This window comes from Akebia trifoliata, chromosome 8 (assembly GCF_017979445.1).
Source record: "Akebia trifoliata isolate Shusen 1 chromosome 8, ASM1797944v1, whole genome shotgun sequence".
Taxonomy (NCBI): domain Eukaryota; kingdom Viridiplantae; phylum Streptophyta; class Magnoliopsida; order Ranunculales; family Lardizabalaceae; genus Akebia; species Akebia trifoliata.
The window spans coordinates 40630349-40644564 of NC_141382.1; the positions used below are offsets into that span (position 1 = coordinate 40630349).

At 32.2% G+C, this 14216-nt stretch overlaps 1 long non-coding RNA gene across 1 annotated transcript; it reads right to left on the reverse strand.

The window, feature by feature from the left end:
* Positions 1-811: 811 nt before the first annotated feature.
* LOC147396831 (uncharacterized) lies at positions 812-1710 on the reverse strand. The gene is made up of 2 exons (XR_015180352.1): positions 1617-1710; positions 812-1082 (listed from the first exon to the last, which is right to left on the reverse strand). It is a non-coding gene; the product is annotated as an uncharacterized LOC147396831 (long non-coding RNA).
* Between the last annotated feature and the right edge of the window lie 12506 nt (positions 1711-14216).

Here is a 14216-nt window from a genome sequence, read left to right on the forward strand (position 1 = left end):
TTCATTCTGATTTCAAATTTCACTTGAAGAAGGAAAAAAGAGCCACCATAATAGTTGACGCTGACTTTTTTGGTAAAATTGTATTGATATATGACAGTGAAGTTTACATGGGCCTGTATTGGGATGGACTTCGGCCCCAAAAATAAGTTGGTCATGGGCCTACAAATCAATTATCAATTTTCCTACACGGGGCATAAATGGGCTAAGTCCAAACCTGACTCTGATAGTTTCACGCCAGGGTAACTCATATTGATTTTGGGCTTTGTATGGATATTAAATTCATGCAACTTACAAAAGCCGTTTGGAACTATTTTATTCTACTTTTCATCAAAATGGGGGGCTAATATCAGTTCTAGTTGAAATTGTTAGAGATGGAATCACTTATTATTTTACTAAGTTAGTAAGGCTAGCCTTTCTCATAAAAACCGGAGAATAAATTGTTATCATCTAATAAGAAATTTATTGGATCTCTGCCCAATAGGATGTGTTATTTTAAGATTCGAACCAGATCCAATATAATTTCCATTGTTCAAGATCCAAATTGATCTGATTCAAAGATCAATATTTGTGGATCGGTCATAAATGAATCTGATTCAAAATGATTATAAAAAAATAATCTAAAATATAGTATTTAAATTTAATATAATAGAAATGAACCCAATCAACAACTCTATGGGCCCAATAGGTGAATGGACCCAATCAACAACTCTACGGGCCAAGTGTTTCATAGGTTAAGACTTTGGGTGACCAAAAGTGCCCCACCATGCATTTTCTATATATAGTCAAGAACACATTATCTAATGCCACAAAATAAAACCAACTTAAGTTTTTATTAATGTTCTTGTTCTTTATTACTACTACATTGGTATACAAGAACGGAAAGTAAATTAAGGTTTAAACTCAACAATTATAGAAGCAATAACACGCATAGATCCCTGCAGCCTTGTCAGTAGCAATGCAGTCTCCATTGCCATTATGTTGTTGGTAGCACTGTTTTCGGCATCCATATAGATTGCACTTATTGGGATCCAATATTTGTTGGCATCTACGTACAGCCTCTACCCCAGGCACCATCGACACAGCTGAAGAAAGAAAAGAAAAATTGAAAATCAATTAATTGCATAAACAATAAAATCATTAGATCACAATCAACGATAAGGGTTTCAAACTATTTTACATCAATCGTTGACCCAATACAACCCACAAGTCTTCTTAGGCTAAACTTGTATAATATCATAGTCAGCATTCAATGAAAAATAAGAAGGTTTATCTTGCTGACCTCAATATATAGGTGGAACAAGGTGGTTTTTTTTTTTTTTTTTTAAAGATGATAGACAAATAATATTTATAGTTATAAACATAGATTATTAGAGAAATGTTATTATATAAATTAAAAACATTTTGTATTGAAGTGAAATTACAGCTAAATTACTAATGTAGTCAAAATAGAAAAATAACTATAAATGTTTTTCTATGGATGTTCATTCGCAATAGGCCCATAAATAAAAAATTCAACCTGTTAAAAACAATGCTAATGGCAAAAAATAAATCTCATTAATTTTGGGGTCGTCTTTATCGTCAAGAGAGTACTATCTAAGTAAAAAGGATGAACAAACCTGAGAAGACAACAAGGGAAAACATGAAGAAATGAGCGAAGGAGAGCTTAGTCATCTATGCTTTTGGTCTCAATAGAAATAACTTTGGAGCTGAATATAAAAGTGAATGATGAAGTAAGTTGAAGTGGTATTTATAGATTATTTAGGGCCCAAACATAGATGAATTAATCTAAATTTTTGTATCAGATAAGATAATATCAAATCTTGTGCAAGATTTTTTATACCAACGTTTTTTTTTTTGTTGTCAACTATCCTATTTTTAGTGTTTTTAATTTAAGGACAAGATCAACTCAAAAATATTTTGTTCTTTGTAGTTGGTAAAAGATAAGAATGTGTTGCAGATAATCAAAACTGTCATAATCTTACCTCGGGATTGGGATTTCATAGTAACATATTTGTCTTCGAGTTGGGTTGTATCAGAGTTAGGGTAGTCAATGGATGCTTATCGGTTCGGGTACAGTAATATCTGAATTTGAATCTAAAAATTTTATTTGATATGTTAATCCGAATCTGAATTCGATAGATGTTTCAAAACTCTATTCGAATTTGAATCTGATAATCCTATTGGATATCGGATAATATCCGATTAGAATTCGTATAATTTGTATATATATATATATATATATATATATATATATATATATATATATAAACATAATTTTTCCTTATCCAACTGATTTTTCATTATTAAAAAAAATTTATTATATATTATATAATAAATAAATAAAATAAAATAATATATTTTATATATTATTTCGAATAAATATTATCGGATTCGAAATGTTAATATTCAAATCCGTATTCGATATGGATTCAAATATATAAAACTATCCGAATTCGAATTCAATATCTGAAATTTTCAGATATTATTCAATTTTTTGAATTCAAAATTTTGACTATCCATTGACACCTTCATGAGAGTAGAAGAGCTTGAATCTGACCCTGGGCCCACCTACACAGTGGGCTTTGACTTTGGGACCTAGCCGGCTTATGGGTTTTTTGGCATTTTTCAAAAAGCGTTAGACAAAGAAAATCTGAACAGTCTTAATTAGCTAATCTTTCATTTTATATATATATATATATATATCATTCTGACTTCAACTTTCACTTTAAGGGGGAAAAAGACTCCATAATAATTGTGCTAAATTTTTTGGTAAATATATGATCGTGGAGTTTACTTGAGCCTCTTATTGAGATGGGCTTTGGCAACAAAAAAAAAAAAAAAAAAAAAAAATAAAATTGAGCCATAGTGAAATCGTCTGGACTTTTTTTCACTAAATGGCGAAGGGGTCCGATTTGTAAATGAGAGATTTTATGAGAAATGGGAGTTACCACCTAGTTTAGGTCTAAGAGCCAAAATAATTCCAAATGGATATGGATCGATTCACGGATCAAATAAATCGACAAGAGGTCAAATTATGGGTTTCGAAAGGTGTTAGACACTGAATTCGTCAAAATGATCGGTTTCTACTTCTATCTAAGAAATATCCTAAGGTCAAACAAGGAAGACTATGGTCAAGACTGGTTCAATCATTATCGTCGATTTATATCGGATATGTCAAACGAATCTTATGGCTAAGATATTTCAATTATTACATGATTTCTCAAATTCTGCATAGAAAGATTTGAAAAAGTCTTAATTTAGTTCAATGATCTAAAGCCAATAAAAAATTTATATGCAAATATTTTTCAAATCGTCCAAAATAGAAATTTATGAGAATCTTCTAAATAAGAAAATTATCAATAGAAAACTGTCAAATTGGAACTTATGAAGTTTCTAAATCAGGAATCTGAAGTTTTCTAAATTAGAATTTGAAGAATATATGATGAGTTCCGAAATTAGAAATTTAAAGATAAATCTTTCACAATGGAAAGTTAAAAAAAAAAAATTCAAATCTTTGAATTAGGAAATCCCAAAATTTTATGGATATGAAATTTTCAAATAGGAAAATGTAAAATCTTCTAAATTGAAAAATTGCTAAAACCTGAAATTTCTAAAATAGAAATCTATAAATATATGTTTTCCCAAAATAGAAAATTGTGCCATTTTCATATTAGAAAGTTTCAAACATGAATTTTTCAATAATTTGCAAACAAAACTTCCCAAAAAAAGGATTTTATGAATATAGGGTCCCAAATTAGAAAATCATGAATTTACTCATCAAATTGAGAATTTACAAATAACACAAAAGACCCACATTACTACGCCCACCAGATTGAAGATTGACGAATATCAATGCATAAAAATTCAAATCTAAAAAAATCCCAATTCATATAATTCTTAAATCGTTCACATGGCCTCTGTTGCGCAAAGTTGATGTTTAGGTTATATCTGAAACCTTTCCAATTTTCGGCTTAAAGTGGTTATTGGTAGTAATGTTTGCAGTGTAGTAGAAGTGGATGAATTTGCACTGAAACTTTTAGATGAGCAGTAGAGGCTAATGCCTAACTATGCAGTGTGATTAGCTGGAACTGCCCCCCCTCCCTCTCGATATCTTGGATCTTGCATGTATTTAATTCGGTGGGTACCAATTTTCCAATCAACTCTTCTCTGGTTGGGATGCAAAATTCCATTACCCAACCAAGCCATGCCTGTCAAATGGGCTTGGAGATTTGTGAAGCAACACATGCTTAAATCATCACCACCATCATCCCCCAAAAATTTGGGTCCCTTCATTCAATTCTACTTGAAGTCATGGCTCCTATTAAATCAAGTGTCCATATCTACTTTCACTTAGTGATACTTGAATGTAATTTAGGTGCAAAAATAATGTGCCTTCCATAAACATGTGCTGTCTGTCTCAATTGGACAGAAGCAACAACTTTTATTGTAAACCTGGGAATATTGGAATACAGCTTATTCTTACAAGTTTGATATCCTTTAGTAAACTCAAATCTCTTCTTAAGAGCCTAATCTGATTATAAAATTTTCTATAATTGGATGATGATTGATGCCACAAAACACTCTAGATTTTGTGAACTTTGAGATCAAATTTTTTATTTATGGTTGATTTTGTGGACTTCTATTTCGTAAAAAAATGCGTGTAAAGTTTGTAAATTATTCCAAATTAGTCATTTTATTTTCTTTTGAATAACTATATTTTCCGTTGGTATTTGCAGATTTTGGAGTATTTTGTTCTTACTGTAAACGAACTTGGATATGTGATTTTGCCTTCCGTTGAAGAGGGTTATGCCGCCACTACTTCCATCACTATCGCTTTTGCTACTAGTTTGTTGTGGGGAGTTAGATAGACATGTCAAGAACAAGGAGTGGTATTTGGATCTCTCTTAATTTCTTCTTTTCTTTTCTCATAACTTGAGTTGCTAGATTTTGATCCTCATATAATTGGTACCATTATCGTTAGAAGATGATATGTATCCAACTACACTTACGTGGGTTTCTTCATAGTTCAAGAATTTATGTTTTAGTCAGATTTGTTGGCAAGAACATTTTTTATCTGAGAACTCATTAGTTTTTCAGTTATTTCTCTTTGGTAAGTTGGATCTTTCTTTAATCAACTATTTATAAGGGAACAAAGACTGAGCTTTTGAATTGTTTATATTGGTTAAAATAGGTTCGAAGCCCTGTTACTTAGTTTTGATGTCGGTTAAATGAATAATGTTCTTCAATTTTAATCTTGTTTAAAGTCATGTCTTTTGTTATTGCAAGCAGGTTCAAATCTTGTTCATGTTTTTCGTATCCATGTTATGATTCATCATCACTCGTTGTCATTTACTACACCTTATCCTAGTTAATTAAGGTGATGCTTGATTTACTTACTCGTGATATTTCATTTAATTACTTGGTGCACACTATAGAGCCATTCAATTACTTGATTTACTCGTTATTCTTTGCTTATTTCATTGATCTACTTCTTGATCAAATTTGATATCCTCATCCGATTCTCCTTCTTGCATTAAACTTTTTGATTGTGTGTTTCCATCAATGTATAAGTAGCGAAAATCAATGGTTTTGTATCCATGTTATGGTAGTTGGAATGGATATGGAAGCTGATGAGTCAATCTTCGATGAGATTGTAGGTAAGGCGTGGATGCATTTGAGGCATGTTGATGCTTTGGTTCATTGCTACAACTATGAAGGTAACATCGTGAACGACTTATTTACATCATTCTTTAAATCATAAAATGGATTTCCATCATTATTTGAGATTATATTATTGTGAAAAAATGATGTAATTTCCATTTAATTGTTTCGGATGATAATAAGTAGTTGTTTAATAATTCTACCTTTTTAGATTTATGTTTGAATTCTTGATTATATTATGTTAGATGGTTTAGAAAATAATTAGATTTATAAAAGTTGAAGATGAGGGGCATTTAGGTCTTTTCATGTTGCTAGTTGGGGTCTAGGTCATCAATTTCAAAATATAGGGGTATCTCCAATATTTAGCAACATGTAAGGGGGCAGGTGTAAAATTAAATTTTCTTTTTTTTCAAAAGTTCTTATAGCAACCCGGACCGAAGTTAAAGACCTGGTATTTTTTTATATTTTTTTAAAAAATGCCCCACACTTAGTAAAAAAAAATTTCACAAAAACTGACAATTTTCATTTACGTGACATGACACCCATCACAACATAAAATAACAAAAATTCATCAAATAAAATGATAAATTTTACTGAATTAAATGATGAGATATTTTATATAAAATGATGATTTCCATCACATGGAATGACATCTATTAATTACATAAAATTATGATTTCTATTACATGGATTGACACCTTTTGATCATTATGAGATAATGAAAGTGGAATTTTAAATCAAGATTTGGTATCGGATTCCTAGCGATGAAAATTTAAAATTTCTTATTACACCCCAATTTGAATGGCAAAATTAAATAAGGTGGGGGGGGGGGAATGCCAATAATATTTATTTAAGGGACTCGTTATTTCCAAATCAATTAAAAGTCAAAACCAGTTAGTTGATTTTTAAAATTGAATTGATCATCAGAATCATTAACCAATCAACAAATTCAACCGTCTATCATCAAAACTTTCAAGCAAAATAAAATTTTTCTAACCGATCGCCCATCAAAATGATCAATTAATAACTTCGGCTAATCGATCTCAAAATCATCCTATCAATTGTAAAATTGATTAACCAACCTACAAATCCTAACAAATCAATGAATTGAAAGACAATGTAAGTAATCAATCAAATGAGCCCAAGCTAAATTTAAAATGAGTGCAAGAAGTATAGGGTCACCACCCTTATGATTCAAAAGAAATAAAAAACAAAAGGGAAAATAAATAAAAGAAGCTTTTATGTTAGATACCCAAGAAGAAATTTATTTTTAAAATAGAAGTAGAATAAGAAAAAGAAAAATCTAAGAAAAGAAGGCTATAAAAAGGGACAACATAAGTTTTTCTAAAGCTTATGGGGTTAGTAGCACCTTTACGAACTCATGGGGTCAGTAAGGAGACACACAAGTTATTTGCTAGTAGGGAAGGCTACGATTACCCAGGTTGATCAAAAGGTATTCGATTCAAAGATGTTGAGCGAAAAATAATCAACCAACCTGAAAGCGTCCTCGATCCGTGTGTTGCGGATATACTTTTTTTTGTGTGGATTTGGGAGTCGCCACCTATTTATTATGAATTAGGTACCGAATATTGACTCAAAAAAGATAAAAACATTGATCTACAAAAAGAACGGGTCCGGGGATCATGTTACGGGGTTGGAAGGTGTTAGACACCAAGCTCGTCCAACAAACGCCAATCTCTACTTTTTTCTAAAAAAAATACACTGTTAAACAAATCTAAAAATAAATAAATAAAAACATTACCTGGTTGATTGTGACAATTGGTTTCTTCAGATCTGGCGGAAAGCGTTCTTGTGTGAGTTTTTCTACTTTTTATTCATCATTGGATCCATTTCTGATTTCCAAAATGAGGTATCCTCCTCCTAAATCAGAGTATTTTCTGATTTTTTAGATATTTTTTGGAGGGTTTCTAGATGTTTTTTGAGCAAAAACTGGGGTTTGGATGTTAGGTAGGGAGTTAGGGCTTTAGATTTAGGGTTTTGGAAAGGGTGTGGGGGTGTTTCTGACCTCTCTTTCCTAAGGATTCTTTTAGCCTGCGAGATTGGGTTGTTGAGGCTCCTATTTCTACAGTTTTTTGAGAGCTTTCTAGTTTGACTAGGTTTCTCTTAGATAAGATAAATTAGAGTTTAATTAGGGTTTTGAATTAGGGTTTGGAATTAAGATTTCCATTCTTACGTACAATGAAAGAATATTTTTTAGTTTTTTGGGAGAACCCCCCCGATTATATTTTTAATTCTTTGGGATCCTAAATGAAGGGGCCTTCTAATAAATATCAGGTGGGCCCCACTTGAATAAGTGAGTCACCATTTAAAATTTGGCCCATGGGCTTAATTAATTAATTTTATTTTTTTAAAATTTTAAATTTAATTTATTAAGGTTTCACTTTACTTCATTAATATTTTAATTATTAATTTTAAAATTTTAATTTTTTAGGGTTGAAAAATTACAATTTTGCCCTCAAAGAGAGTTTTTGCGTTTCAAATTTTTTTATAAGGACTTCAATGGGAGTATCGATTTGTGTTATTTATGAATTTTTCGACGTGAAATGATCATAAACCCTATGAGGGGTATTTTCATAATTTTGTCAAATTTGGTGAAAATTGGCGAAACAGTTTAAAATCACTTCTTTTCGACGAGTTGTGGGCGGAGAATGTGTTTGGGACTTTGGGTTTCGGAGAGATATTAACGATTTGGAAATACAAGAAGTTGTTAGATTAGTTAATGACGCCTCTTTCATCGAGACACGTACGGAAAGGGAAGATGTGAGAATATGGATGGCAAGTAAGGATGAAAGGTTTTTGGTGTGTTTTTTTTACTGATCATTGTGCAATAATGGAGATAGCTCATTCCCTCATATCTCAATTTGGGGTTCAAAAGTGTCAAGCAAAGTTGTTTTCTTCACATGGACGGTGCTTCTAGGTAGGATCCAAACGGTGAAGTTTTTGATGAGACGTGGCTGGTGTGGGGCAAGTTACTGTGTGTTATGTATGGATAATAGAGAATCATCGGATCACCTTCTTCTTCATTGCAAGTTCACACATGATGTTTGGGTTCATTTTTTTTTAAGTTGTTTGGAATTCTAACATGCTCACCTAAAATAGTAATGGATCTCTTCATTGGGTGGTCATCAATTGGATACTCATTTGGTGGCACAAAGAGGATACTGTGGAGTATCACACCATTCACAATTTGTTGGGGGTTGTAGATTGAAATAAATAGGAGTATTTTTTAGAGGAGACAAACAGATTGTTCAAGTACGATTACTTCCATTTTAGGTCTTATTTTTGGCTGGTCTAAAGTATAGAAGGAGTTTAGGGACTGGTTCTTCGAGGATTTTTTGTACAATTGGGATGGGATTTATTGTTCTATATGTGAATATTGTATCCTTGTAAGGTTTTGCCAGGTTGGTCATCTTGACTAATCTAGTTCTATTTTATGAATGAAATGCTATTTATAAAAAAAAAAAGGGACCACAATGCAAAAATGCAAAAAAGAAAGACAACTTTCTTTTCATTCTCCCTTTGGAGACAAGATAGTAAGTGGAGAAGGAAAATATATATATATATATAAATATAAATAAGCAAAAAAGGAAAGAAAAGGCAAGAGAGGAAAGAAGACAAACAAAAAAGAAAGAAAAATCATTTGTTTGGTTATCTTCTTTACGACCTTCTGGTTCAGCTACCATTGATGTCTCCTCTAATTCCATTCTTCCATCTCACCCACAACCCATTCACTACTTCACTATCTTCTTTCATTGAAGTCCCAATACCCCAGCCACGTTCTCCTACCACTCTATCACCTTCTTTTTCTCTCATTGACACAACAACATTATCCTCTTCTCTTCTTCAGCCCACTTTAACAGACCCACAACTACTCCTCTCCATTTCTCTCCTTAGCTCTTGGCAGTATATGTTCGAACTGTAGATGATGATAAATAAAAAATAAAAGAAAACCTTGGCAAACAAGGGGTTGAACTACAAAGATAACGTTAATCCAAAGTAATTTTTTTTACTTCCAATCCAATTCAATTTTAACAAAGTGATTTAAAAATAGTTTGCAAAAGATGATTTATCTAAAATAAATTACTAAAATAGAATAAACTTAAGAATATGAAAGAGAAGTGTAGACCAATTGGATACACATTCACAAGCTTTATCAGTGAATTCTGGTTCTCTATTTATCTCGATCCACTAAATAAAACTAATGTTTGTGGATCAGAAAATCAATCAATTATAATATAAACAAAAACAAAAGTATGAAATAGTTTAGGCCGAGATTATTAGGTAAACATTAACTATTCTCTGTAGAGCATGGTTCTTCTTGAACTTATCAAAGAAAGAAACCATCAAAACTTTGAAAATAATTAATACTCAACCTAATAATATATACGTACGTTACCACAATAAGACTATTAAATCATTACGAAAATCGTAACACATTAACAAAACTTACTCAGGCTTCCGCAACCGATCTACCGGAGATTTAGCCAATACTAATCGCAATAATAATAAAGCAAAAATAAAATAAAAGAAACATAGAGAGAAAAGAGAGATGAAAGAAAAAAAAGTTATCTTTATTGCTTGACTTTTGACTGGCAGAGCCTCTTTACAACTTTCATAAAACTCAGAAAAGAAAGAAAATAAACACTAATCTAATTCTAAAAATCCAGCCTCCTCAACCCTTGGTCTGATATTCTATTTATAGAGAGACCAGATTAGGATTTTCTATATAAATTAGGATTTCGGAGACATTCCGTATTTACAAAAAATACTAAAAATAATATATTGCGAATGGTATCCAGCCACCAATCTTCACTACAAATCTCAAGGTTTGACTTTCTTAGTTGACTGCGCTGCCACAATTGACCATGGTGCCGTGAAGTTTTAGTCAATTGACTTGACTTTTGGTCCATGATCTTTTTTTGGATCCTGAATCATAATGGTAACTTTGGTTTTTCTTGATTCGTCTTGAAACTTTGCGAATAATTCCTATTACACGTAAATAATAGTAATTAGTTTTCGAATTACATAATTAAATGAAAAACATGAATTATTATGGACTAACAATAAACTTGTATGCAATTAGAGGGTTTAGTGTATAATTTACTGATAAAGTCTATGTAATTAGGGCTCTAGAAATGACTTTCTTGACCTTGATCAGTACACCCTATAGTAGCCCCCATATCCATCCCTCTCGATCTCACCTCTCCCTCACTCTTCCTTTCTGCCACACAACCACGACAACCTCCTACTACTCTCTCCACCTCTTCTTCATCTCTTCCTCTCGGTTTCCCCTTCATCCATTATAGTAGCACCCCCCCATGTCTCCATCTCTCCTTCTCAGTCTCTCTTCCCATTATTACAGTAACACCCTCACCTCTTGATGTCTCTTGCCATCCTTCTTGGCCTCCCTCTCTCATTCTCCCCTCTCTCTTAACTCATGGCCTTTCCTTTTCTATCACCATTTTTCGCCACCTCACACCATAGCCCCTTTCTCGAACATCACCTCACACCATACCTCTTTCTTGAGCTCTCCCTCATACTACTCTCGGTGTTCACCTTAGCCCCACCAAGCCTCAATTATTCCGCCTTCACAGTAGCCCATAAGCTTTGGTTTTGAAGGGATCACATCGCAGCAACAACTTCGAATTTTTTATATAAAAAAGAGGTAGATTTTTTATTTTGTTTGATCTTGATGATGTCACTAACATAGATGTTTATGTGTTTGTATCAGGTTTGGAGGAGGAACTAGTTTGATGAATGTAAATGTAACACAAGATGAATGGTTTGTGATTCATGATTGAGACGGGAATGCCTCCAAGATAATTAATTACATGAAATCATGTGGTCAGATTCATTTGCTTTGTAATGAAATCATAGTACAAAATATCGTCCGATTATGTTTGGGCATCAAGGTTGAATTACTCTCATCCTCTTCAATTTGCCACTTGATACATGCATCAAAAATTACTTATTTAACAAAAGAGTTGATTCACTGATTGTTTTTTTTTTTCCTATATGCACTAAATAAAATTATGTTTTTTTTATGAAAATTAGTCAACTCAGCTTACTGTTTGAGTAAGTGCATAAAAAATTATTTTTTTACGAGTCAATTCACTACTTTTTGAGGTACATTGGTGTCATTTAATTTGAATTTTTTCTTGAAATTCTTTAAGTAGACTTGTCAATAGTTTTCCATCTTACAAAATTTGAGTGGTGAGTTAACGCGTCTATATTTTTGTGGTTAGCAAATCAAGTTAAATCATTTTGGCTAGTGGATTGATTAAGTTAATTCGTCAATTTTAAGGTATGCAAAATAATTGGAAAATTCAAAAAATGTGCATATTATTTTATGTGCCGCATGGGTCTCGTAACATCGTTTGCAAATCGAGGTTTTTTTTTTTTTTTTTTTTTTTCAGAACTTCTTAAATGTGTAATTTTAGAAAGAATGATGAATTTATTTTTGGAGTGTCAAAGCTATAGAATTCGATTGATTGATTTGACAAAATGATGATGATTGGGCTTAAGCCCTTGGGTCTTGACCTTGACTTTAGCCTTTCTAATTTGACCTTAGGACATCAATTTGACTTTAGTCTTCTCCCTTTAATCTCAAGATATTTTAGATCGTAGTAGAGACTGATCACTTTGATTGGATAGATTTGGTGCTTAACATTTTTCGTAACCTGTAACTTGATATCCTATCTTTTTCTCTTAGTTGTAAGCCGGCCTAATTGCATCTTGGAGTTATTTTTTTGGTTCCTAGACCTAAACTAGATGGCGACTCCCAATACTTAGAAAATCCCCTAATTCCATACTTTTTATTAAAAAGTGTTGAGGCGCTTTCAAGTAAGTCCCTTGAAATTTGATTGATTGATGACTTGATCGAGTCATAGGGGTTTAATCTGAATTTGATTTGTTATTTGATGACTCGATCAAGTCGAGGGACACAATTTTATTTGACAAGAGCTCATATGACGAAATGAACTTCATCAGATCGAGTGGTTAAATTTATTATTTGGAAACTCGACTGAGTTAAGGGACTGTTGATTCAAGTAATTTTATTAATAAAGGTCCCTTATTTGACTCGATGGACCTGACTCAGGGGGACTGCACCGAATTAGATATTCCGATTTATCACTTAAACATTCGATTGAATCAAAGACTTATGCCAAATCAAGTGACTAACAATTGCGCATTCTTCCGAGAAAATGAACATTATTGCTTGACCCTGACTCATTGATCTCGACTTAATGAGTCGAGCGGGTTTGACTTAAGAAATCGATTTATATATTGGATTCGATCAAACTACATTGTTTTAGGAAATAACACAAATTGACAACATTGGACTAGAAACTAATTGCCTCATTATTTTATGCAATTATTATTATTTTGTGTCCATATTACCTTAAAAGAAGCAGGTTGCAGAAGAACTTAACAACACCTGACTCATTTGAGAATCCGGCTCGTATCCTAAATCGATTGTATTGGACTGATAAGGTCTCATAAAACCATTTTAGGACCGTAATTACACAATGATTATCGACACCTAATTGCTATTTGTCCTAAATAAACATAAATTGTATTTATTTCCCAAATTATTGAAACTAATAGATTTTCTTACTATTTGCAAGTAAAAATAGTAAAATTCGGAGGCAAATATTTTTGTAACAATTTTTATTATAATGTTCAAGACAAATGGAATCATCAATCCAAAAATCAGAGTTAATCGCTGCGACATCATAGTGCAGCGATAATCTCGAAGAATTATGCCTCGAGATTCAAACTGAATATTCTAGATGTTTTGGTCGTTGCAACTGAAGACCTTTCTATCGGAGACATTCCATGTTTATAAAAAATACTAAAAATAGTCTATTACGAATAGTATTCAGCCGTCAAACTTCGATACGAAATTCGAGGCTTGACCTTCTTAGTTGACCGCACCGTCGCCGTTGAACCTGGGGCTGAGATAAAGTTTTGGTCAATTGACTTGAATTTTAGTCCACGGTCTTCTTTTAGATCCTGGATTATAGTGTTAACTTCGGATTTTTTCGATTCGCTTTGAAACTTCGTGAATAATTCTTATTACGCGTAAATAACAGTAATTAGTTTCGAAATACATAATTTAATTGAAATCAATAATTATTATAGACTAACCATGCATTAAGTCTAATGAGGGGATTTAATGTGTAATTTATTGATAAAGTCTATGTAATTAGGACTCTAGAAACAACTTTCTAGACCCTAATCAAGTCTTTCTACTTTTATCTTCATCACTATATTCGTTTCCAATATTCGAGATGAACTATCTCCTCCTAGATCTGAATATTTTTTAGGTTTTCGAGATGTTTTTGAAGATTTTTGGGTGTTTTTTAGGTAAACAATAGGTGTTAGGTAAGGACTTGGGACTTCAGATTTAGAATTTTGAGAAGTCTTGAAAAAATTTTGTACCTTCCTTTCCTAGAATTTTTCTTGACATGCGAATTTAGGTTATGAAGACTCCTTTTTATAGAGCTTTTTGAGAGATTATGATTTTTTAG